Genomic DNA, 24,658 nt, shown 5'->3' on the forward strand with positions numbered 1-24,658 from the left:
CGGCATCCACGCTGAAAATGTTGCGGCACCTTAAAGACACAGAAAAAGAACTCAGTTCAATGCAAATACGAAAGGGGTGCATCGCGCATCGCGCTCTCACTCATCTTCAGCGCTACTCATCTCAGCAGCACGCCGCCATCCACAGACGCCGGCCATCATCTAAGGAAGGAAAGGAACGAAGTTAGAGAACTGTTCAAAAGACTCATTATACTGACCTATCGGACTCTTGCCGTAACTAGGCAGCAACGAGCCCGCATCAATCAACGCGCCCCTGCACTGAAAGCAGGATGGAGAGCACACTATCCAAGAAAACAAGGTGAGCTGTCGATCAAAGGGAAGGGTTGGACCCCGGGGAAGAAGGGGTTCAAGCACACAGAGACAATAGGGAGTTAAACTCTACCAATCCTGTGTTTCAGGCCCAGTCTCCAGTCGAATAGCCTCCAGGGAAGGGTTCGAGGTCGTAAGAGGTCAGAACAGGCTGAGTGATGTCCCCGTGGATACCAGGTGAGCGTTACAGCCGCTGAGAGGTCCAGTAGTAGGAGGATGGCCAAGTTACCTTTGTCTTTAGACTCGTCCATTTGAATCTTAAGATCAAGGAGTGCTGTTTCCATGCCATGTCTCAGTCTGAAACCGGATTGGCGTAGGCCCAGAAGATTATTATCTTCTAAGTGCTTCTGTATTTGTAAATATGCTGCTCTATCAATGATTTTTAGGGGATAGGGGACTGTAGTTATGGGTCTGTAGTTGGAGGGGATGTTATGGTCTAAGTTTGGTTTTTTTGAGGAGAGGCATGACCCATGCCTCCTTGAGGTTGTTTGGAACTGAGCAAGTTTCAAAGGAAGCATTAACCAGGGCTGATATGAAAGTTGCGAAGTCCTTCGCTCTCTCTTTGAGGGCTGTAGCTGGACAGATATCCCCTTGGCATCTGGAAGGTTTTAAGCTATTTATGATGTCTTCTACTTCTTTAGATGTGACTGGAGAAAATTGAAATGGATGACAGTTTGTAGGCTGTGGCGCATGTTGTTGGTTTAGTGATTGAGAGCTATTTTGTTCAAAGGGGCTTTTGGGATATTTGTTCACCATAAGGTGTCTTTAGTACAGGAGTCTATAGGTGGAACAGGGGTTTCCAGTTGCCTTAATATAGTAAAAAGTTGTTTTGACCCTGATTTGGCATTTTGAATTCTGTCGTTATAGATTTCTCCTTTGGTATTAAGTATGGCTGCTTTGTAAGGGTTGGCAGTGGTTAGGAACTTTTCCTTATTTAGTGCAGTGGGTGTACTTTTCCATGCAGCTTCAGTGTTTCTTTTGGAACAGCGTAAGGCTTTTAGATCTGAATTGAACCACGTATTGAGGTGGGCTATTGGTTTAGCTTTTCTAAGTTTTAGAGGGGCAATTTTGTTCATGGCTTGGAGCAAGGTGTGATTGTACAGATCCACGAGAGAGGATGGGTCCGTGTTGAGGCTGTTAGCACTAGTGGTTATAGGTTTAAGTAGTGGTCAAAGGTTGTCCGAATGGATGTTGTGAGTATTTCTAGACATGATTTGTGGGGCCATGGTAGTGCTGTGGGCGGGCACGATGTGCCTTGTATGGAGAATGAGATGCAATGGTGATCTGACCATGCTCATGGTTTGTTGGCAATGATTGTGGTAGTGCAATTTAGGTCTGATAACCAATCCAGGGTTCTTCCTTTATTGTTTGTGGGGCCATTGGTACGATGTTTGAAGCCAAGCTGAGTGAGGGCATTCTCTAAGGCAGTGGCGTTAGAGTCATTCGGCTCATGGAGTCCTAAATTAAAGTAACCTTCAGTACAATTGTGAGGTAGGTTTGGTGTTGCGAGTAAGGAGGAAGTAGATGTCTTCCTCGAAGGAAGAGATCGTACCCTGAGGGCAGTAGACAAGGTGTAGAAGCATGGTGCGAGAGGCTGATAGAGGTAATTTGACAGAGAGAGTCCCCCTGATGGGAAGGATTCATTTGTGACTTCTGTAAAGCAAAGTAAGGTTTTGGCTATGAAAGCCACTCCTCCGCCTCTACTAGTTTTTCTGTCTGCTCTGATGATCGTGTTGTTCTCAGGGAGAGCTAGGGAGAGTGCAAGTCCTGCAGCTCGGTGTAGCCAGGTTTCTGTTATTGCCAAAAAGTCTAATTGGTTATCAGAGATAAGGTCAGAGACGTCAAGGGAATGCGCTGTGAGAGATCTAGTGTTAATGAGTGCTCCTTTAATAGTAGGTACCATAGGGCAGGGTACTCTGGTAACTGGTGATCTGGTAGGTTGAGGTGACAAGTTTAAGGTCGAATGTTTGGGATGGTCAGAAACTGAAACAGTCGTGCGCTTATGTTTAGCAGTCAGTGGGTAAGATCGTGTAACCAACCTGGTACAATTGAGGCGTGAGCCTAATCTGTAGTTTATAGTGCTAAGTGGACATGGTGAGGTAGGTTTAGGTGGGGATGCATAAAGGAAGATCCATTGAGCCGGGGTTAAAGGGCAGCGGGCAGGGGAGTGATCAGCGATCATGGTGTTTGGACCGGTCCAAAGGGTGTTTGGCTGGAAAGGAGGCAGGAACCTGGTCAGAGTTATGTAGCTGAATAGAGGGAGGAGGGTAGCTATGGTGAGTGGCTGGGACCCATTAGGAAACCAGTGAGGAATGTTTGTAAGGCAAACAGTCAGATGTTACTGATCTGGTGGCAGTGATTGGAGGAGATCATGCGAAAATTGATAATAAGTGTCATAGAGGAAGCCTTTTGAGAAAGGTGCATACAATGTGGGCAGGTGGTAATGAATGTTAGATACAGTTTAGCATCACAGTAGGTTACGCAATATTCAAAGTAACATTTGTAAATAAATTGGTTGGACAACAAATGGACATATGAGCAGCTGCAGTGGGTGTAGTAAGGCACTGTTAGGGTAACCAATATTCAATAGAACATACCGCTGGTGTAGAACTAGGCTAGTCAACAAAGGTTGTTCGAATGCATACAGTGAATATAGGTTGGCAGAGTCAGAATAAGGGTAAGCAGTTTTCAGAGATAGCACTTACAGGTGAACTGGGCCAAACAGCAATGGTCGTACAAATGCAAGAGGTGGGAATAGTTAAAATGCACAGTTGAACTAAGACATTTGGGCAGGGGGTGAACAGTAGGCGTTGGATAATGAACACTTACAGGAGATCGTACACAGTGTTAACAACAAAAGTTAGGTGGTCAATAAGACAGATGGTGGTTATAGTGAGGGGAGAGCGATCATGCATTTTGTCGATCCACCAAAAAGTAATCTTATTTTGTCGGCGTGCTCAAGTAAAGAAGGTTGAGCTATGGCAGTGTTGCAATGGGTATAGAAGGGACGGCCTTGTGTATACGAAAGAACAAATACCATTCGGAGTGACTTTATGCGAGTTATTGAAGCAGAGAGACACACTTAACACGCTAAGAGTTCCACAGTAAGTTCATCGATGCAGAGGTAGTTAACAGAAAGAATGCTGATGTAGCTAAATGAAAGTGCAGGAGTAGGTGAAAGTATAGTTGATGATTGGCTTACCGCGATGGTGGTAACATCGTTAAATATGAGGTATGCAGGTTCTTAGCCACCTTGTAGGGTCTACGGATTAGATAAGGGTAAACCAGCCCCAAAGGCACGGAGAGGCACAGACAGTGCGCTGTGGAATTGTGGCTTAGGGCAATGCGGTTGTCATGATTCCTACCCCCGGGCATCCGGACCAGGTCCATCTGTCCTGGGAGCAGGCATCCAGATACTTGGGAAAAACCCAGCAGTCCCGGCTAGGGGCTACCTGGGTACAGTCCTGGCGCCATAGGCGCCAGGCTCATAGAAGGGGTCAGTCCTGGCGCCATAGGCACCAGGCTCATTTGCTTTCACTTACCTCATGCAGACCATGCTGCTCAGCATTCAAGCCAATGTGAGGTCTGAAGGGGACTACTTTATTTCAGGGACTATTTTCTTACTCGAGTGTGGTCTTGGGAACTTCTTACCTGGGACTACTTTGAAGGCTATTTAAACCACGCCCGAAGAGCAGCACACTCTTCTGGTTATTCTGCATCCTGCAGCGTAACGCTCACCGTGCCTGCAAGCCAGCATCCAGTCTTCTGCCACACCCGCCTCGAGTCTGGAGCTCCTAGAAAAAAGGGAGAAAGAAGGAAAAAGGTTAGAACAAAAACAATACTTATTTCCTTACCTGATTCTGGATCCATCGCGCCTTTGAATAAGAAGAAAGACATTATTTGATGCGCGTCGCATCGCCTGCTGCAGCGCCACGCTATACTCACCAGCCTTCGCAGCACCTCCACGATCCACCTCTGTCTTCATCATTTCTTCGCCAAACTCCAGCACCTAAGAGGAATAAAGAACAGCAAGGTGAGCCGAGAGAATAATAAGGCAATATTAGTCACCACAATAGACTTACCTGATTTTACCGTGTTAGGGAGAATTCTCTGTTTGGGCTGAATTTCCTAACCTAGTGAGTCCCCCAGCAGCTTTTCTGGATTTCTGGAGTTTGTTTTATTCTCCTGCCAAGAGTGAGTCTCTTTTCCTCACACTCTTGGACATGATTTGAGGGGTTCCTTTGACTGTTAATGTGTTTTATGGGCTATGGGGTCTTTTACTCCATAGGGTCTCATGTGTTTTTACTATGTGTGTTACACAGCACCCTCAGTGCAGTGACACAGGGGTGTCATAGTGACACCCCACCATAGACTCCATATCCTGGGACTGACTGCTGTCTTCCAGGGCATGTAAAGTCACCATTGGCTTTACTAGTCCCAAATTATGAACAGAAACCAGTACAAACCATCATTTTGTGGACATACTGGTCGGGACAATTCGATTGCCACGGGGTCTGTTATTCGAGGGGGCATGTCTCCGTCCCCCCTGATCGAGTTTTGGCTGGTGGCAGTGGATACTACTTTTTATATTCGACCGCGAATATATCTCTATGGGATTTTCCCATCTTCGAGGCTACCAACTTTAATTATTTAATTCCTATAGCCTCGAACATACCGCTGGGTTATTTATTTAATATTAATTCACCGGTTGGTATTTTTTGCCAGAACTCGATTCTAAAATGGTGCTTGTGTTCTCTCCTGTGACTCCAACCCAAATCGAGCCCTTTGTTCCACTTTTTGGCGGGCTTCTCCACAGAAGCCTCCAAAAGTGGTGCCACTCTGTCGGGTACCACAGGAGGTGTGGTGAGGGGGTTTAGGCACCCTGGACTGAGTTGCCTTGGCAACTCAAGTCGCACTCTTGTATGATTGGCCCAAGTGGTGAGCCGGCCGGCTCACCACTTAGCATGTTTGAGTGACAGCTAGGCTGAATGAATGGGGGTTTCTTGCATAAAAGCAGGGCTTTTGGGACTGGAACTTCAGAAGTCTCCACAGGACGTGAGAATCTGAACCGTCTCACCACTTCCCGACGACAGAGGAGATCTTCTTGCCGGAGAGTCTCTTCCCCTTGAGCTGGTGGGGACAACCAGTTCGCTTTCCTTTTTTGCCTACCAGGACGTCTAGTGGTCGAATTGCCCGTGCCAAGCATCCCGGCAACCGGATAGCCACTTACCACTGAACCGCAAAAGAAAGGACCACTCCTTTTAATCGAGAAACTCCACGGCTGGTTTCTTCCGTGGCAGCACAATGACCTCCTGCTTTCCTCCCCGCCGAGATCTTCTCTTCTGCCGGACGAAGCACCAACTCGCAACCGCTGCCAGGAAACACTGCCCCCGCTGGAGTGTTCTCACCATTTCAAGGTACTGTGTCCGCCTGGCCTCCCTTTCTATAGATTGCTACAAGGTGACAGTAAATCCTTAACCTTCTAGACTAGGCTGGCCTCTTGACCATCTAACTGGTCCCTTTCTTTTGGTCCAACTTCTTTCTGAACCTTCTCGAGACTTTTGTACACTTTTCAACCGTGTGACCTTGGACACATTTCGTCCTGATCCTCTTAAAGTGGATCCGGCTTTCTGAACTCTAACTTCACGGTTTGATTCTGCCTTCCTCTCTTGCTGTGTTCTTTTAAAAATGTTGGTATCTGTTTCAATGTATGCTCTGCCTTTCTCTCCCTTTGAAACCAAATTATTAGAGTGCCATCTGCATTAAGCGCTCACCGGTGTCTGAAAATAAGTGGGGCTTTACTTAAGACTTGTCTAATATTCTTTTAAGGGAGTGTATATACTTTAGTGACTGTGCTTTTGAACGTGCTTGAGATTAGTGCTTGCTTGTTCTACTGTGTTTACCTGCCCTATTGTGTATGCTCTGTATACTGCCTAATTCTTCTTGAGAGAAGTCTGACTGCTCAGCCACAGCTACCAGGTAAATCTGGGTGGTGCAGACTGCTACCAATTGGGTTTACTGCTAACTCCTGTAGTCCTAAACTTTTTGCAGTGGTCCCTAAGGGAACTGCACAGGTTTCTGCCTAACATACCGCCGGAGGCATTCTTCATCTCCACGGGCCGGCGCAGCCTCCATTCATCTTCGCCGAACTCCGGCATCTAAGGGGAACAAAAGGACAGCCAGGTGAGCCAAAAGAACAAACCAAGGGAATCTCTTTCACTATAATAGACTTACCTGATTTTACCGCCGGAGGTATTATTCCTCAAAACGCCATAATCTCTCACTCTGCACCTGTAATAAGGGAGAAAGCAACAGATTACATACAGGTGTCATTTACCGGACAGTGTTGGATAATACAGACTCTTACCTGAACTTTACCAGCCGCACGAGGCAATCTTCTCTAGGGTCAAGCTGCAAGCTGCAAGGAATCGGCCAAGAGTGAAAGTCAGACATTTTGAACTCTTACGAACTATATACTTACGGCTCCTCGCCAGGAACCTCAGAGTCAATATTGTTCTGGAACTCTCCAATTCCTTCGGACCAGTGAAGTAACTGGTTATCCACGAGCCCCTGCATTCTGCGCAGGATGGAGAGCTCATCCTTTAAAAATCTAAGGTGAGAATATAAAAAGAGACATCGGAGGTGATTAGAGGGGAGAACAGTGTCGGGGGTTATCACTCAAATCCACGGGTGGCTAATTCCCTTTCTCCACTTTCAGGAGAATACTTCTTTGGGTCAAGCAGACGAGATTAGGTGGGCCAGTCCAGTCTGTCATCTCTGCACTACGCGTCACGTGGGTGGAAACTGCAGCTGTCCAGTTCCGATCGATGTCCCTGTGGGAGCCAGGTGAGCGTAACAGAACGCAAAGCCTACCCACAAATTCCCACCCGGGCGTTATGGAGACCTCAGAAACTGACCAACTTGCCCAATTACTAGGGCCACTAAGGGCTGAAGTTCATATACCTGCCAAGAAACTAATGCGCTCAGGAGAGAACTGATTTTATCAAAGGAGCGAACTGAGGACCTTGCTGGGCAATTGCTGCAAAGCCAGGCTGGACAAACACCCCTGCCTGGGCTAGGGGGAAAGCCAACTCCTGTTTCATCAAGCAACCCTGTGCAAGTAATCGTACCAGGAACTATTCCTTTAGCTCCGCCCGAACGTTTTGCTGGGGACCCCAAAAGGTTTGCCGTGTTTATGAATCAATGCCGCCTGCACTTTTTATGCAGACCTGGAGCCTTTCCAAATGATCAAGCCAAAGTAGCCTTCGTACTATCATATCTCAGTGGTAGCGCAGCCGATTGGTCGATTCCTCTAGTCAACCAGGACGACCCTCTTCTTCGTGACTTTCAGAGTTTTCAATTGAGCATGGAAAGACTATTCACCCGACATTCACAGGGACAGGCCCTGGATAACGAACTTTTGTCCCTGCGACAGGGTAACCAGGATCTACTAACCTATATCGCTACCTTCAATAGGTTGGTGGTGGAAACAGGATGGCCCGAGGTAAAGCGAATTACATTATTCCATCGTGGACTGCGAGGAGGACTCAAAGATGTTTTGGCTCAAGTTGTGAACCCACCTCAGGATTGTGCTGAATATATAGACTTAGTGGTCCAGATAGATCACCGACTTCAGAGCAGAAAGGCAGATCGAGCTAAGTTCGAGAATCGAGTGTTGGTTAAACCCAATGTTACCCTCAAAGGAACTGATGCACCGGAACCCATGCAGATCGGAAAGGTTAGGGGACCTTTAACTCAGAAGGAAAGAGAAAAGAGACGACAGTTGCACTTGTGTTTGTACTGTGGAACCTCTGGACATTTTCTACGGGATTGCCTGGTAAAACCACCCAAAAAGGTGGTAGGAGCTGCAGACAAGAGTCAAACAGAGTCTGATCCGGGAAACGACCACGCCCAACAAGCGTAGAGGTCCGCTTGCCGAGCTTAAAGAAGGATATTCAGACCTCACACCTAATCGTGCCAATGGTCCTCATTGATCCTAGGCAGCCATCACGTATGCACGCAGTAAGAGCTTACATAGATAGCGGGGCCATAGGAAACTATATGGATCAAGAACTGGCTTCAGGATGAACCTATCTCTTTGCAAAAGACCCACTACAGATGTCATCACTACCGTTGATGGAACTGAAATTGCCTCTGGGCCAGTAACTCCTTCCACTACAGAGATGACACTGTTAGGTCAAGATGGGCATCGAGAAAGCATTGTGTTTGATTTAATCAAGGCTCCACATTTCCAAATAATTCTGGGAATGCCATGTTTGGAAACACATAATCCTTGTATAGAATGGTGAGAGAAGAGAATGACCTTCCCAGATTGTGCACACACCTGTTACCAAAAAAAAAACCTTGAACAAAAGCCTGGCCACAGTCACTAACCCACCTGTTCAGTTACCTCAGGAATATCAATAATATCTGGATGTTTTTCAGAAAGAACAGGCAAACACTTTACCACCTCACAGATCTTATGATTGTCAGATAGATCTTGTACCTGGTGCACAACCCTCATGCAGCAGGATCTACGCCCTTTCGGAGCCTGAAAACATTCACCAACGACAATACCTGGATCAATACCTTGCTAATGGCTTGATTCGCCCATCCAAGTCTCCTGCATCCTCAGCTCTGTTCTTCGTACCTAAAAAGGAAGGTGACCTTAGAACATGTATAGATTACCGCGCATTAAACCAAATTACGGTAATAAAACGATACCCTTTGCCTCTGATCCCCGAATTACTGGACCAAGTTAAGGATGCTTATATTTATACTAAGTTAGATCTCCGAGGGGCATATCATCTGGTACGCGTGAAGAAAGGCAGTGAATGGAAGACTGCCTTTCGCACCAAGTACAGATTATGCGAATATCAGGTGATGCCTTTCGGGTTGTGCAATGCACCGGCAACCTTCCAGTATTTTATGAACAATCTTTTTCACGAACTCATTGACATCTGTGTTGTTGTTTACATAGACTGTCAAGGGTTTTGACCCATGTTGAATCAATAGACTGGGTAGATGTGGGGATGAGCTGTCGCCGCCCATTATTCTATCCCAGAACAAACTAAATCAATAGACTGGGTAGATGTGGGGATGAGCTGTCGCCGCCCACATTCACGCCGGAATCCAGGAGAACCGCGCAGTTTGCGCACACCAAAATGGTCACCTAATTTGCCACCCACCAGTGCAAAGAAAGATGGTTCTGTTCAAAATCCGTTTGTATTGATGTCAAAAAGTTGCTAAAATCATGGGCACAAGACCACTCTAAAGATACAACCTTCTTGTGGGGGGTTCCACATCACCACTCTACTGTAAGGATGCGATCAAAACAATGTTAAGCAAGGATCCTATACTATCAAGCAAAAGACCACTCTACTGAAATGCATTAATTCAAGACAGATCCCAAAAATGGGTGCAGTACCAGCTTTGTCCACAAACTGGCGCTAGCGGTCTAAACTCTGGCAGGAGAACTGCCACTTCAGAAGCTAATCAGCCTCCTGAGACAGCTGGAAATTTCAAAGGCCTGCTGGTTAATTAAAACTCTTAACCACCTGCTGTTCCCAGAGACAATCTGATTACATTAACAGGCCAAGAGGCTGGGAAACCTTCTCACCTCAGAGACCCACACAACAGCCCAGGAAATCACAGGTTCATGCTAACCAAATGCAGAGTGGCCCCCTGGCCTGTTGACCTCAGCCGACTCAATACACTCTTGCAATTGAATGGGGTATGTTGATTTTCAGTGTGGACTGTAAACAGAGCCCTGCCTGGGAGAGGAGAGACATGTGGTACTCCCAAGTTTCTTGGGGTGGGCTCAGACACTTTTGTGGAATCATATTGCAGCAAATATATGTTTAAGTTAAATGCTTGGGGGGGCGTGGCTTGGACGCCATGTGAAAGGACGTGCCTGAACGGGAGCTCCCGCTGATCCGAACATTATCCGGCTGAATCCGCGCAACGGCCGCTACGATGTGGCATAGACGGTGATGACTGTAAATGCGAAGCTCGGCTGCACATGTGGATGCATTTTCACACGGGATTGTGCAGCGCTTGTGTACTCAGGAGCCGCAAGAAGTTTTGGTGCCGGAGCTTCGCCGGCAGACAAAATGGCTGCCGTCGCTTGATGCTGGGACAAAGGATCGGGGACCGGGATTCTGGAGGCGATTCTCTCAGTTCACGTTCAGCGCGATCCAGCGAGAGCAAGCCTGACTGGAGGTAGCCGAAACTGTGTGGCGACGGGGGGACATAGTGCCCCCAGGCCTGGGGCCTAAGCGAGATCGAAGGGACGCTCCTGATCGAAGATATGTCGAGCAAGCTCCTGAGGGCGAAGAATAAACAGCCCACGCTCGACGAATTTGCCAAGACGTCGCCTGGCACCGAGGGGACCAGGAGCAAAGAGAAGGCCCAGCCCAAGGAGATGGCCGCAGGAGGAACGAACCAGGAGGTCCTGGCAGCGATCGCAGATCTGAAGGCGACATGGGAGACCAAACTCCAACTTGCGGTGGCCGAACTGAAAACTGCGATGGAACTACAGGTCGGGGCGGTACAGGAGGACGTGAACCTCCTGAGGCAAGATGTGCGAACCCTGGCCGAGCGCACAGAGACCCTGGAGAAGGAGATGGGCCCGACGGTGGCGGAATGCACCGCGCACAAACGAGAGATCCATGCCCTGGTGCAGAGGGTAGGCAACCTGGAAAGCAGGGCTGAAGAGGCAGAAGGTCGGGCCCGCAGAAACAACATCCGGATTGTGGGCCTACCGGAGGGAGCTGAGGGACAGAATCCCACAGATTTTATTGAGACCTTGCTGCTGCAGGAGATCACCGGAGGTGCCCTAACGCAGGGATTTGCAGTGGAGAGGGCACATAGGGCCCTGATCAGAAGGCCAACGCCGGGTAATCCGCCCAGGCCCGTGATCGCCAAGATCCTCAACTACAAAGACCGGGAGAAGATTCTGGAACATTTTCGTAAAGGGGGCACCATACGGCGAGGGGAGGCAACCATCACTGCTTACCCCGACTACACTCTACAAGTGCAGCGCAGTCGGATGAACTTTGGGGCGGTCAAAAGGCGCCTGCGGACGGCCGGTTTCAAGTATATGTTACTCTACCCAGCCAAACTTAAGGTCTTCTTCAAGGCTAAGACGCTGTTTTTCGACACCCCTGAGGAGGCCATGGAATGGCTCGATGCGCAGAACTGCCCTCAGGAGCCCGATGAGCAGATGGCGGACGGAGCAGGGAGAGTTAAGTGAAACAGTGGGCCCGGCTGACTTTGAACATTTGGACTGGAATATAGTCTTTGCCACTTTGTGATGGGGATGCACTTTTTTACTGTTTCGAACATGGTCCGCGAGCGCGGATATAGATGTGTAGGGGGCATCTGAGGGCCGTTTTTTTCGTACCCCAGTGTGTGTTTAGATTAGTCACTGTGTCGGGTTCTCTACACGGGCTTCCGGAGAGAACCGGACACGGGGATGCCTGAGATCCAGGGATGGAGCTGGGCAGTTGGTTGGTTTAGGGGGGTGGGGGGTGTTAGTTGTTATGTGAGCCTGGGGAAGAAACTGAGAAGGGAAGTAATCGGGACTGGGGGGAGGCGATCAGACCAGAGGGGGAAGTGGGAGCTACGGATAAATCATGGGAGACCTTAAGGTATTGACATGGAATGTTAGAGGGTTGAATAGCTACCTGAAGCGTAATAAGGTCATGTTGTATTTGAAGAGGCAGAGGATAGACGTGGCCTTGTTACAGGAGACGCATTTGACACGGGATAAACTTGAAATGGTGCGGAGAAAATGGAGGGGGACAGTGGTTGGATCCACATTCTCTGCGTATGCCAGGGGTGTGCTGGTTTGGGTTGCACCACATGTCCCGTTCAAGCTCTTGGGGGAGGTTGTGGAGTCGGACGGGCGGCTGGCCATGGTTCGGGGGATTGTGGAAGGTAGAGTTGTCTGTATCATAAACACTTATGCGCCCAACCAGGACACAGCGACTTACTTTAAGACACTGTGCGCGAGACTCGGTGAAGGGATGGGGAGCACAGTAATCTGGGGTGGAGACTTTAATTGTGTGCTTAACCCCAGGGAGGACAGGTCGGATGACAAAATGGTTAGGCCCAGCCCAGCGGCCAAGGTATTGCAGTCGCTGCTAACGGATCTAGGCCTGGTAGACGTGTGGAGAGCGAGACACCCGGGTGGGAGGCAGTATTCGCACTATTCGGCTCCGCACCAACTGCACACGAGGCTCGACTACTTTTTTGCCACTCCAGACATTCTTACGGAGTGTGAACAGATTGACTACAGGGCGAGGGTCCTCTCGGACCACTCGCCCCTAATCATGCAATGGCGGCTGCGCCCCCCACGTGCACGGATTCCAACATGGCGCCTTCGGGCGGAAGCGCTACGGGATCCGGTATTCAAGGAGGACATGAGGGAGGAGATAGTCGCGTACTTTGAGTCGAACACAGGGAGTGTCAAGTCGGCTGGTACTTTGTGGGAGGCTTTTAAGGTGGTGATGAGGGGAGTTGCTATCGCGAAGTCCAAGGGATTAATGGGCGGAATCCTGACCGACCTGCGAGAGGCCGAGATCGAGCTGGAAAAAGAATTGGAGAAGGGTGGGACTGATATGGAAGTAGTTACTGAGCTGCAGCAGCGGTGCTCTGGGCATTGGGACAGACTTTGTAACCTGAATTATACGAAGTACATTGAGAGGTTGCATGCGGGTGGGGGCAAGACAGGCAGGCTCCTCGCTTGGCTATATAAGAGCGAAACCCCTAGGGCTCCGATCCGATCGGTCATCACCGAAGGGGGTGCGGAGATCGATACGCAAGAAGGGGTAAATGGGGCATTCGCAGAATACTACCAAACATTGTATGAAGATCGGGAAGGGGGGAGCCGAGAGGAGATAGATGAAGTACTCGGGGATATAGGCCTGCCCAGAATCAGCGATGAAGAGCGAGAGGAGATGGATGCTCCGATCACTCTGGAAGAGCTCAGAGAGATAGTGCGACAGCTGCCCACTTGCAAGGCCCCGGGGGCGGACGGGTTCCCCAGTGAGTTTTATAAGGCGTATGGGGAGGAGGTACTCCCACCCATGCTGGACATGTTTAATGAGGTGTTTGAGCTGGGACAGCTACCAGAATCACTCCGGGAAGCGGTCATAGTGCCACTCCCCAAGCACAATACACCGGGACACGGTTGCGGCTCCTATCGACCCTTGTCGATGCTGAACCAGGACAGCAAGATCCTAACAGCTGTCTTGGCGGCTAGAATGAGGAGAGTGATAGGCAAGCTGATTCACCCTGACCAGACGGGCTATGTCCCGGACAGGAACATTACCCACAACCATAGACGCCTACACAGAGTGGTCGGATGGGGATGTAGCAAAGACGGCGAAATGGCGATAGTGGCGCTGGATGCGGTCAAGACGTTCGACTCTGTTCGTTGGCCGTGGCTGTTGGCGGCACTGGATCACTTCGGAATGGGGCCAGGGTACAGGAGGTGGGCCGAATTATTATACAGCGCGCCTCTAGCCAGAGTTCGTACGGGGGCAGTAGTGTCGGACAGGTGGCAGTTAGGTAGAGGCACCAGGCAGGGATGTCCTTGGTCCCCAATGTTGTACATCCTGGCCCTTGAGCCCTTGGCAATTTACCTCCGGCAACAGTATGACCCGGTGGGCATAGAGGTGGGGGGGGAGAGCCATCTGATATCCCTGTATGCCGACGATATGCTGTTGTACCTCCAATACCCTGAAGAGAACTTGCAATATGTCTTGGAGGTGATGGAAAGGTTTGCTTGGCTTTCTGGCATAGCGGTCAACCCTCGGAAATCCACTCTGTTCCCGCTGGGCGGCTATGTGGGGATACCGGCTGAGAGGTTGCCAGTATTGCGGATCCCATGGGCGACAAGCACCTTTCGGTACCTTGGCATAGACGTATACCACACGACCGGGGAGGAACACAGGCACAATACTGAATTGGCAGTGGGGAGGATTGAGAAGTGCATGAGGTTTTGGGAGAAACCCTTAGCGATGATGGGCCGGGGTGCTATGCTTAAGATGGTCGTGCTACCTAGGCTGCTGCATTATTTCAATAACATTCCATACTTTGAGGCCTACTACGTGGCAGCGCAGCTGCAGTACGTGGCCAAGTGGCTTTCGGACGACGAAACCCCGGAACACAGACTGTTGGGTAAGGACTGCTCCCCCTTCTACCTGCGAGAGATTATTTGGGTATCCAGCACATGGATGAGGGGGCGTCCTAAGATGCTAGCGTTGGGCAGGAACATGTGGCGAAGAGCCTGCCGGATGATGGGGGATCCCCTGCCGTGCATGCCGCAGCTGCCGCTGGTGGCCTTGGCAAGGGAAGACGGACAGCTTAGGGCCATCCTGCGAACATACTGGGAGTCAGTGGGGCTGGTCACTCTGGGTGACATTTGGCAGGATGGGGCCTTGGTGGAGTTCGCAGATCTAGAGGCGGGGGCGGGGCTGCATACGGGGCAATACATGACGTTCCACAGAGTGGTCAGGGAGGTCCGGAGCACTTGGCCCGAGACCGTATTGGCTGACGAGCCGGATGCGACGCTGGAGATTATGTATGACGCATCCGAGGGCGGGCATGAGGTCTCCAGGCTGTACGAGATGCTGATGGCAAAGGTTGGGAAGGATTTGGGGTACCTGAGGTTGGAATGGGAAACAGAGATGGGGACCCCGATGGCGGATGGGCAGTGGGAACGCGCCCTGGGGTACCACAAAAAAGTATCGAGGAATGCCAGGTTTAAACAGATACAACTATATATCACGCATAGGGCATACATGACCCCCCTGAGAATTTCCAGATTTCGAGACACTAGGCGCCAGGCGTGTCCCAAGTGTAACACAGAGAACGCTGATATGATTCACATGTTCTGGGCCTGCCCTGTGATTGCAACCTACTGGAGTGAAGTGGCGCAGAAGCTGGCAGGGAGGGGAATTGTACTTAAGATAGATTCGGCCTGGGCCTGTTTGCTTGGAGGGTACCCCAGGGCGCGCAAGCTTCGGCACGTGGAGAAGCTTAAAGATTTGGCTTATGTACTTGCCAAACGCAGAATAGCCATGGGATGGAAGAATTGTCAGAGGCCACGGGTGGAGGTATGGTGGTGTGACCTCCAGAAATGGGCTGCCGCCGAGACGACAGCATGGTGGGAGGCCAGCAGGGCGGGAGGGGAGGAAGAGGTGAGCTCCCTCACGGCATGGAAGGTGCTATTGGCTGAACTGTTTAGTACGGGGTCGACCTCGGCTGGATCTGAGAGCGACGGAACCCCACCACACGGAACGGACAATGATGGTGGACACCCTACAGGCTCATAGGGGGGAGGGAAGGGGATTGTTAAGTTAATTCTGTTCTGTTTTTTCTTTCTTTTCTTTTTCATATCCTTTGTTTGGCCTTTGTTGTGGCTTGCTGTGTTCTATTTATGTTTTGTTGCACTGTGTGGTTGTTATAAAATAAAACACATTTTAAAAAAAAAAAAAAAAAAACAACGGAGACAGCACACCTAGGTCTAATAGTCCTGTATAGTGGGAGAAAGGCCTAGGTTTCACAATGCAATTTAAATTATACTTTCACAATGCAATTAAATAAAAACACACCTAGGAACACACCTAGGTCTAAGAGTCCTGTATAGTGGGAGAAAGGCCTAGGTTTCACAATGCAATTTAAATTATACTTTCACAATGCAATTAGATAAAAACACACCTAGGTCTGAGAGTCCTGTATAGTGGGAGAAAGGTCTAAGTTTCACAGCAGTAGCCTGCAGAGCTGGTGTGTGGGGCCTTACTAATTCTTGCTTATGTGAGAAGCAGTACAATACATTTCTTAAGAAGTTCTTGAGATGATCTTAGTCAGCTCCTACTTATGCCACATGTGTGGAATTCTGAATAAGCTAGCTGGAAGATAATTAGAAAATAATGCCACTTGTCTTATGGTTATTGATCCAGGTGTGTCCAGCAGCTGGTCACACAAAGTACATTTTTTGTGACATGATGAAGAACAATGGTTCTGCCCATATACGCTGGTTGACCTGTGTCAAAACGAAATAGATCAAGTCTCTCTTCTTGGTATTTTCTATCCTGATTCCATTGACAACAATTCGTTCACAGTGTTTACAACCTGATACAGAGAAAAGCTGATTATCTCCTTAACGAGGCTATTATGAGCTATTTATCTTTACTGACAGCAAATCATGAAATCACGCATTATCTTATTTGGCTCAGTAATTGTTACTCTCTTTTTTCACCAAATGTATGTTGAACTTGTTGCCTGTTATTGAAAACTGGTCAGATGGTATGAGGCGGCCAAGAAGAAGAACTTTTGTAATTGGCAATAGATATAATGAAGGATCAACTGCATTTCATCTTTTTTTCCTCGCTATTCCAGGATTAGATGCAAGACTCTTATTCCAGTCCTTAAGGCCTTACACGTTGATCAATTCCATCAGATTCAATGTATTTGCCATTTCTTAATATAACCTTGATTTGTTTTGCAATTGAGCAATTCCTATCTGTTTTATTTAGTATTATAAATAAAAATGTTCCTTGCAGTTTAAAAAAAAGAAAAAAAAAAAAAAAAAAAGTTAAATGCTTCTAAAATATTGTATTAAGCTCACAAAAATGTGCAATTTGGAGAACCTTAATCTAAGAAATGTACCCACAATTCAAGACTTGATTCAACTCTGTACCATGTTCTAGGACCAAACACAGCTATTTATTGATATTACAGACATTGGGTTTATGCTAGAGACCTAGTAAAGTACTGGGATATGGGTAGAAGGGGGGTGTACATTTGTGTAATTTTTGATGAAAAACCAATGTTGCAAAACCCACTAAAAACGAAAATAAGTTGCCATTTCTTAATCCAAGCTCTTAGAAACATCAGAGTTGGAACAGAGACTACCTTGTGTGATATATGATGTGTGTATGTAATGTCAACCACTTGTGTATCTGGGAAAGGTATTTAGTTATGAAAATGATTTTCTAAGGTAAGAGCAAAGGGGAGTGTTCTTTCTGTATGCCATAAAGATGACACCTCATGACTCACTCTGACACACAACTCTGTTCTCCAGTGAGAGCACAGAAAACTCTTCAACCTATCAGAACCCTTAGCGGGTTGGACATGCAGAATTAGCCGACCCACCAACTTTCCAAACACATAAAAAGAGCCACTGGAAGCCAGATAGGATTTTCTTTTTCACTTTCTGCGGAGCATTTTGACTTCAGACTTCACATCCAGAGATCCAGACTTCAAATCCATCAATCTCCAGAGACCAGAAATTAACTCCAGAATTTGTAGCAGAGGGGCCTGAATCCACAAGCTGAATCCTTTTTCAGCAGGCCTCCAAATCATTTGCAAACTATTCAACAGTCGGGCGAGTTGTATGAATTTTTGCCAATAACTTTTGTCAGAACCAGAGACCAGACCGCCGTGCAGTGCCGAGAACTTTTGTCAGAACCAGAGATCCAGTCCGCTGTGCATTGCCGCTAGCAGAGCTGACCCAGAAGGTAGAATTATCCAGTGAGCAGAACCAGGCCGAGACCGTCCGTGGCGAGCGAACCGCAGTCCAATCCTGACCCGATCCGTGGCAAAGTCGCATTCCTGTCCAAAATATAGTGTGAGTACCGCCAGAACTGTGCAAAACCCAATCTCTTAGTTTAAAATAATCTAATCCAAACTATTTTAACCATTTAGAACTGCCTCCTAGAATCGTGTCATTCTGTCACCTTTAAACCTGAAAAGTGTCATCTGTCATTCTGAGCTTTTAAATTTCAAATCCGAAAAACTACCTTTACTAAATCAGCCGTATCTCCGGAACTGTTTGTGATAGACTTTTATTTTGAAGCTGAGATTCTAAGCTTTCCAACAAGCTCTAAACCGACTTGCTACTCCTCATACTCCCTCCGTAATTGCGCTCGATGCACGCAACTAAATTTGCCGCGATTTGACATTTTGCTTAATTTCAGCCACGTGCAAAAATATTTGTCCTTGCTTTCCTTTGCTGAAATTCGTTTGCAACCTGGCAATCATTCATAGAGCATTGCTAAAGTGATCCTGAACTAATACAAAGTAGCTATCACCTACCCTGAACCTCCTATAGGGAATTAAAAGCATTGTTCGCATATTTTTCACTTAATTGCAACCACATCAAAGTATATTGCCTGTGTTTAAGACTCCTACCTGTTTTCCTCTAGGCTTGCTAGGGTGGAACTGAATTATATTTGATTGCATTCCTGAGAACTGTGTGCTTTCCTCCCATCCCTTTACCTTGCATAAAGGGGGGGGGTGAATTGTCAAAGAAAAGTGATTACATTGTCTTTTGTTGAAATCATATCAAGTTTATTTTCTGTACTGCATTTTCATTCATCATTGCATTGTCCTTGAAGCCATAAAAGCATTCTCAGCTACTTTATCCTCTCTATATCACTTCTAAGCCATCAAAAAGAGTGTACCACTGTAACATTATCCATTGTTGATCACTATCATCTTCACAAGTGTGCTATCAAATATTAAGTTATTATAAAAGTGTGATATATATATATTGTTTAATTTCAAATAAACATTTTAATTTGCAAAACAAACCTACTTCTTGGCTCAGTGGGGTCAGGGGGATTCTAAGAGAGGAGTGTTATATAGGGGTTGTCATCCAGAGTAAACGAACTGGACATAAAAATACATCAATAAGGGCTTCCATCAGCATCCCAGACTAGGCATTGACTTAGCTGTAGTGTTGAATTGAAGTTGCTTACAAAGTGGGGGCTCGGAGCCGGGATATTCTGGGTTAGAATTACCACTTGTGCAGCTTAATACAGTGTGCCAACTGACCGGATACACATATCCGGTTAGATCACCACGCTGTTTTACACTGTGAAAGCACCCCTCAAAGGAACGCTCTAAGGAAACGGTCTGTTTTGCAAAATAAAATACAAACTTCTGTAAGTCAGGAAGGAACTCAAATTCCAGAATGATGACACTGGTAGACATCAAAATAGCCAGAGAGCACTTCTTACATAAGCTATTTGTGAGAGGTGAATGGACTGAGCAGGGCCAGGATGCGTGGTTGCAGGCCATCACACAACAGGTCACTGCAACTGGGTTAGATATCTGGAGAGATCAGGGTCCCTTACATGTGGCCCTGAGTGAACTATAAATGGTTCCTAAAGCTAAAGATGAACACGACAAGATGGTTAGGATAGCGGCATATTTGTATCTATATATGGGAGCCATGCAGGACAAATGTGCTGAAGGCCAAGATCTGGCAAATAGGCAACAGATCGCGTTAGAGAAGGCCCAATCTGACCTGGTCTCTTCTGAGCAGAGGATGCACAGAAGCCAGGAGTTAGAAAATGAGAGCAGACAGTATCTCATTAAAATCAAAGAGGACATGTCTATCCTGCAACAGGAAAAGACTGACTAGGATACCAGATTTCTGGCCTTGCAGAAGGAGTACCAAGAAGGTTTGGACTCCCTACTGCAGAGCCAGAAAAAGCTGGAGCAACAATTAGATTCCAATAGGGCATGTGCTGAGCAGGTAGTCACCCTGCAAAGCCACCTAGATAGGGAAAAGGCAGAGAGCAATAATCTGATCCTGAAAGACCTGGATACCCAGGCAGAGTTTGATCAGGAGCGCCAGAAAGCTGGTGCCTTTCAAAGGCAAAGGGACGACCTGGCGGCACAGATGCAGACTCTTAGTCAGGAAAGGGAAACCTTAGGCCAGGAAGTCTGCCATTTAAAAAGAAAAACTGAAGAAAATCACTTGTCCCTCCAGGGGCTGGGTGACCTCCAAAAAGAGCATCAGAACTTGTTAGAGCACACCAGGAGGGTGGAAGAGGCTCTGACAAGAAAGGAGCAGGCCAGTAGGGATGGGACTCAGGAGGTAACCCTCCTGCAGCAAAGACTGGCCCAGTACTCCAGGACCAATCAGGAGGCACAAAGAGAGAATGAGGCTCTCTGCCAACACAATAATAGGCTCCAGCAACAGGTAGCCATGCAGGAGAGACTGATAGAGTCTAGTAAGGCCTTAACTGAGGAACTGAAAGCGCAGGCTCTTGCATTGCAACAGGGAGCAGGGGCTGATAGAGATGAGGTTCGCTGGGAAAGGGAAATGCCTGAGCATAACCTCAGGAGCCCAAGTACCAGAGGCCTTCATCTCTCCCAGTCCCTGGACTCTGCCATCCCCATGTCCCCTGGCGCACATGAGCACAGGGCCACAGGAATGGCAGATTACTATCCAGCCAAAAGTATGGGGCTCATAGGCCAGTACCACCCAGGAATGGATGGGCGGGCATCCGGGTCTGGGCACCTAAGTACAGTGCAATTTAGTGGGGAACCCCAGGAGAGTAGGCCCACTAAGGGCATCCTGAAGACCTCTGCCCAGTTAGGTCAGTGAGGAGGGTACCCATCAAATCCTGGTAGCAAGGAGGGATATGAAGACTCCTCTGAGCATCACAGGACACAGGAGACCAGGTCCCCACATTCTGCCAGCTATTCCCAGGCTCGCAGAATCCGGGAAAACCTGGAAGATCAGACAGGCACCTCTGGGAGCAGTGCTTCTGAATCAGAGGATGAATGGACCAGGGTAACCCGAACCAAAAAGGCCAATAAGGTGAAAAGGGCCTTGCTTAAGGACCCCTTAAAACAGATTAAGGCAATCAGGAGTGTCATCACGCCTTATCATAAGAACGCCAAGTATTCTGTTTGGGAACACCCGGAGCTCTATGAGCAAATGATGGAGACTTTCCATTTGAAGGACAGCAGTAGCTGCATCCAGTACGTCAAATGGACATTCTCCCCTGAATACTCCAGTTTCTTTGCAGGGCTGGAGGACCAAAACCATTCAAGATGGTCCACATATAGGGCGGCCATCTTGAAACATTTTTCTGTACATAGAAATCCCCAAGAGGCTCGTAAGGCAGCCTACAATTAGCAATGTGGGGAGGATCAGGCCCCACAAGAATTTGTGCAAGAATTGAAGCGTGCCTTTGCACAGACCACCAGAAGGCTGCGCACGGACAGCAGAGAATTCATCAACACATTTTTCCATGCTCTTCCCAAGTACATAATGACCCAGCTCGTGAGAGATTTTCACGAGAAAAGATCTTTAGACTGGGTCATTGAGCAAGCCACCCGGATCTATGAGGTGCAGAAGCCCATAGAAAATAAAAGTAATGCGCAGAAAAACCCCAAACCCAACAGCACCCCTGCTGCTGCCAAGGTGGCAGAGGTAAAGGTTGCCCCCGTTTTAGATTTGGAGATGGGGGAGCCTAAAAACCTGCCTGCGCCAAATAATTCACAGCCCAGAAGGCCCTCGGGCCAGTCACAGACAGGGAGTCGAGGAGGTAGTCCCACAAATGGGGTCCCCCGCTCCCCTGACTATGTAAGTCCCCGCTACAAGGGAAACAGACCAATCCTGGGTTATGTGTGGACTCCTCCAGCCCAAGGGGGGGATCCAGCCAAGAACCTGACCCAGGGAACTTCCCTCCTAACTTCCCACAGGAGGGCAGAAATTCCCCAAACACTGGGCAGAACTTTTTTCCCAGGTATCCACCCAATTTCCAACCCCAAAACCATCCATCCTTCTTTCCCCAATTCCCTGGGCCTAGACAACCTAGTCCGGGAGAGGGGAGGCCAACGGTGGAGGGCTACCCAAATCTTCCCAACCCAGGGTATTACCAGAGAAGGGATAGCTACCCTTCCCGGGATCAGCCCAGGGGAGAAAACAGAACCCCGTATCAGCCTGAGCGGGTTTCCCAACTTGAGCGCCAGGTCCAAAATATGGCACGGGATCTGGGTCACATACTGAGGGCTCAACAGAACCCTCAGATGAGCATGCCACCGCAGAATGCCCCAAACTCTGGACCTGGTGCTCCAGAACAATGACGAGGGCAGCACCCCGATAACCCACCGGTTCCCAGGGAGGAGGCACAAGGGGAAGAGGGGTGTAAAGCCTTGGAGGAAGCTTCCTTCCCAACTTGTAAACAGCCCCTGGAAAACCAGGAACCGGAAACAAAATCTCCTGCCCCTGAAAGCCTGCCTTCCAAGGAGCAGAGGGGGGGTAGGGGAAACAAAGGACCCAAACAGACCCACTTTGTGGAGGAGGTACAGGTCTTCCAATTTGAGGGAGAGGGATCCTCAGAGGATACTGGGAAAAGGATCTTCTCCTTCAGAGATGGGGGAACTCCTCCCTAGGAAAAATGGGTCCCAAGAGATTCCAATCCAGACTGGGTGGATGTGGGGTTTGAGCTTTCGCAGCCCATCATCCTATCCCAGAACCAACAAAACCAAACTTCCCTGGTTCAAACCCCTCCTGGTGACTGCCTCCAAAAAGGCAGGGGCGGCCCAGAACCGGAACCAGGGGAACCTAAAACCGAATCAACAGACTGGGTAGATGTGGGGATTGAGCTGTCGCCGCCCATCATCCTATCCCAGAACCAACAATACCAAAATCCCATGGGTGAAACCCATCCTGATGACTGCCTCCAAAAAGGGGGGGGGCGGCCCAGAACCCGAAACCATTTCCACTTGCCAACTTTTTCTTTCAGATTCCCCAGGCTCTCCACAGAATTCTGCCCAAATCTCTTCTCTAGCAATGTCCAAAACCAGAAAATTAGACCACCAGTTGTCCAAAAATGTGCATTATCTGTGCCCCCTTGAGGAGAAGGAGGGAAGATACTATGCCCCGGTACAAGTACAGGGGCAGGGTACAATTTTGGCACTGGATCCCAAGCTACCCTTCTGTCCAAAAGGGCCTTTGATGAACTAAATGCAGGAAGGGGGAAGAATTACCGTATTCCTCTCACCTCTCTTCCTGGACAACTGCAGAACTTTGACGGGAAGGAAATTCCTGTTGAGGGGACTGCAGATTTGGACATCAAAATTGGGCGACACAAGGTACAACACCCGGTCATAGTAGTGACTCCAGAGGGCACCCCTTGTTTACTAGGGAATGACCTCCTGAGAAGCTTGTCACCCCTAATAGATTGTGTAAACAAGGTCCTCTGGACCCAGACTAGCCGACCAATAAAATTAAAACAGAGTGTCAACCATGTTAGTTTAAATGGCACCTGCCACATGGTTGAACAAAAATCTGACCAAGTAGAATTTCACTTCCAGAACAACCAAATTCCAGACGTGACAGTAATAGCAGTAGGACAACAGACTTATGGGGGGTCCTCTCTATTTCTGAAAATCAACCTTCCTTCCAGTTTAAGGTGGTATTCCACACTGGAAGGAAACACTCTGAAATTCTTTACCAATCCACAATCAGACACTCCCACTCCTATAGTCCAGAAAGATGTGAAATCAGCTCAGAGCCTGGCTGATATTCAGCAAATTGGAGAGTAGTTGTTCATCCCTGTTCAGTTAAATGATGGGAAGGACTCTGTTCTCGTCGGAGTGTGTGTGAACAACGGTAAGAGCTTCATCAGCGAAGCCATGTTCCGCCAACTCCCAAAAGATCCAGCCATTCCCACATTCAAACTGATAGACAAATGGGAAATGGACCTGGAAGCACCCATTTCCAAACATCTCCTGCCAAGCAGGTGTATGCTCAAAATCTCCATTGGCATCAAGAGCATAGTCCATAATTGTTGGGTCGTGCGAGACGTCACTGCCGCCTTTTACTTAGGCAGTGACATTCTCAATCGCTTTGCCATTAATTTGGACCTAATAAACTTCAAAGCTTGGTCCCGATTAGCGGATAATCCCATGGGCTTTGATGATTCAGAAAAAGCATTTAGGTCAGCTCAATTGCTACCTTATGCAGTTGAAATTCAGATTAAAGAGGAAGTCACCATCCCAGAAAGGACTCGACAATTGTCCCCGGAAGTGAAAGTTAAAAGAGGAAAAAAATTGAAAAACCCTGATGCTTAGATTCATCTAAATGCTTCTCTCCAACAACAAGGGTTAGGGGTAAACCCAACACCATTAGTCAACATAGAACATGACACCATTCCAATAGAGGTGGATAACAGCAATTTACAGAGTATTACTCTAGCCGCAGGCACCATCATTGGAATGGCGGTTGATGACCGACATTTCTCCATTGATTTTGGAAATGAACTGTTAGAACAAATCCCCAAGGACTGTTTTGACAGTGACAGTGATGACAATACAACACCAGTCAGGATTTTCACCCGGCATGGGGGGAACTTCCTGGTGTACACTTTTTGCCCTAATGGTAAGGAATATGTGACTTGTGACTTCAGGAGGGATGAGGTGATTTTCCAGGTCCATGAGGGCTGCCTTTCCCACCTGAAGCCTCCAGTCCAAATCAGCACTCTGACCCGGGACTTCTCCACCCAGCTGG

The 24,658-nt window shown here is 48.2% G+C and overlaps 1 protein-coding gene across 1 annotated transcript in view; it reads left to right on the forward strand.

Annotated features, from left to right (window-relative positions):
- Window positions 1–24,658, forward strand: part of TMPRSS7 (transmembrane serine protease 7) — a 731,423-nt gene that overhangs the window by 500,064 nt on the left and 206,701 nt on the right. The gene's annotated exons all lie outside the window — the stretch shown is intronic.

This window comes from Ambystoma mexicanum, chromosome 7p, assembly GCF_040938575.1.
Source record: "Ambystoma mexicanum isolate Mex_15411 chromosome 7p, UKY_AmexF1_1, whole genome shotgun sequence".
Classification (NCBI taxonomy): domain Eukaryota; kingdom Metazoa; phylum Chordata; class Amphibia; order Caudata; family Ambystomatidae; genus Ambystoma; species Ambystoma mexicanum.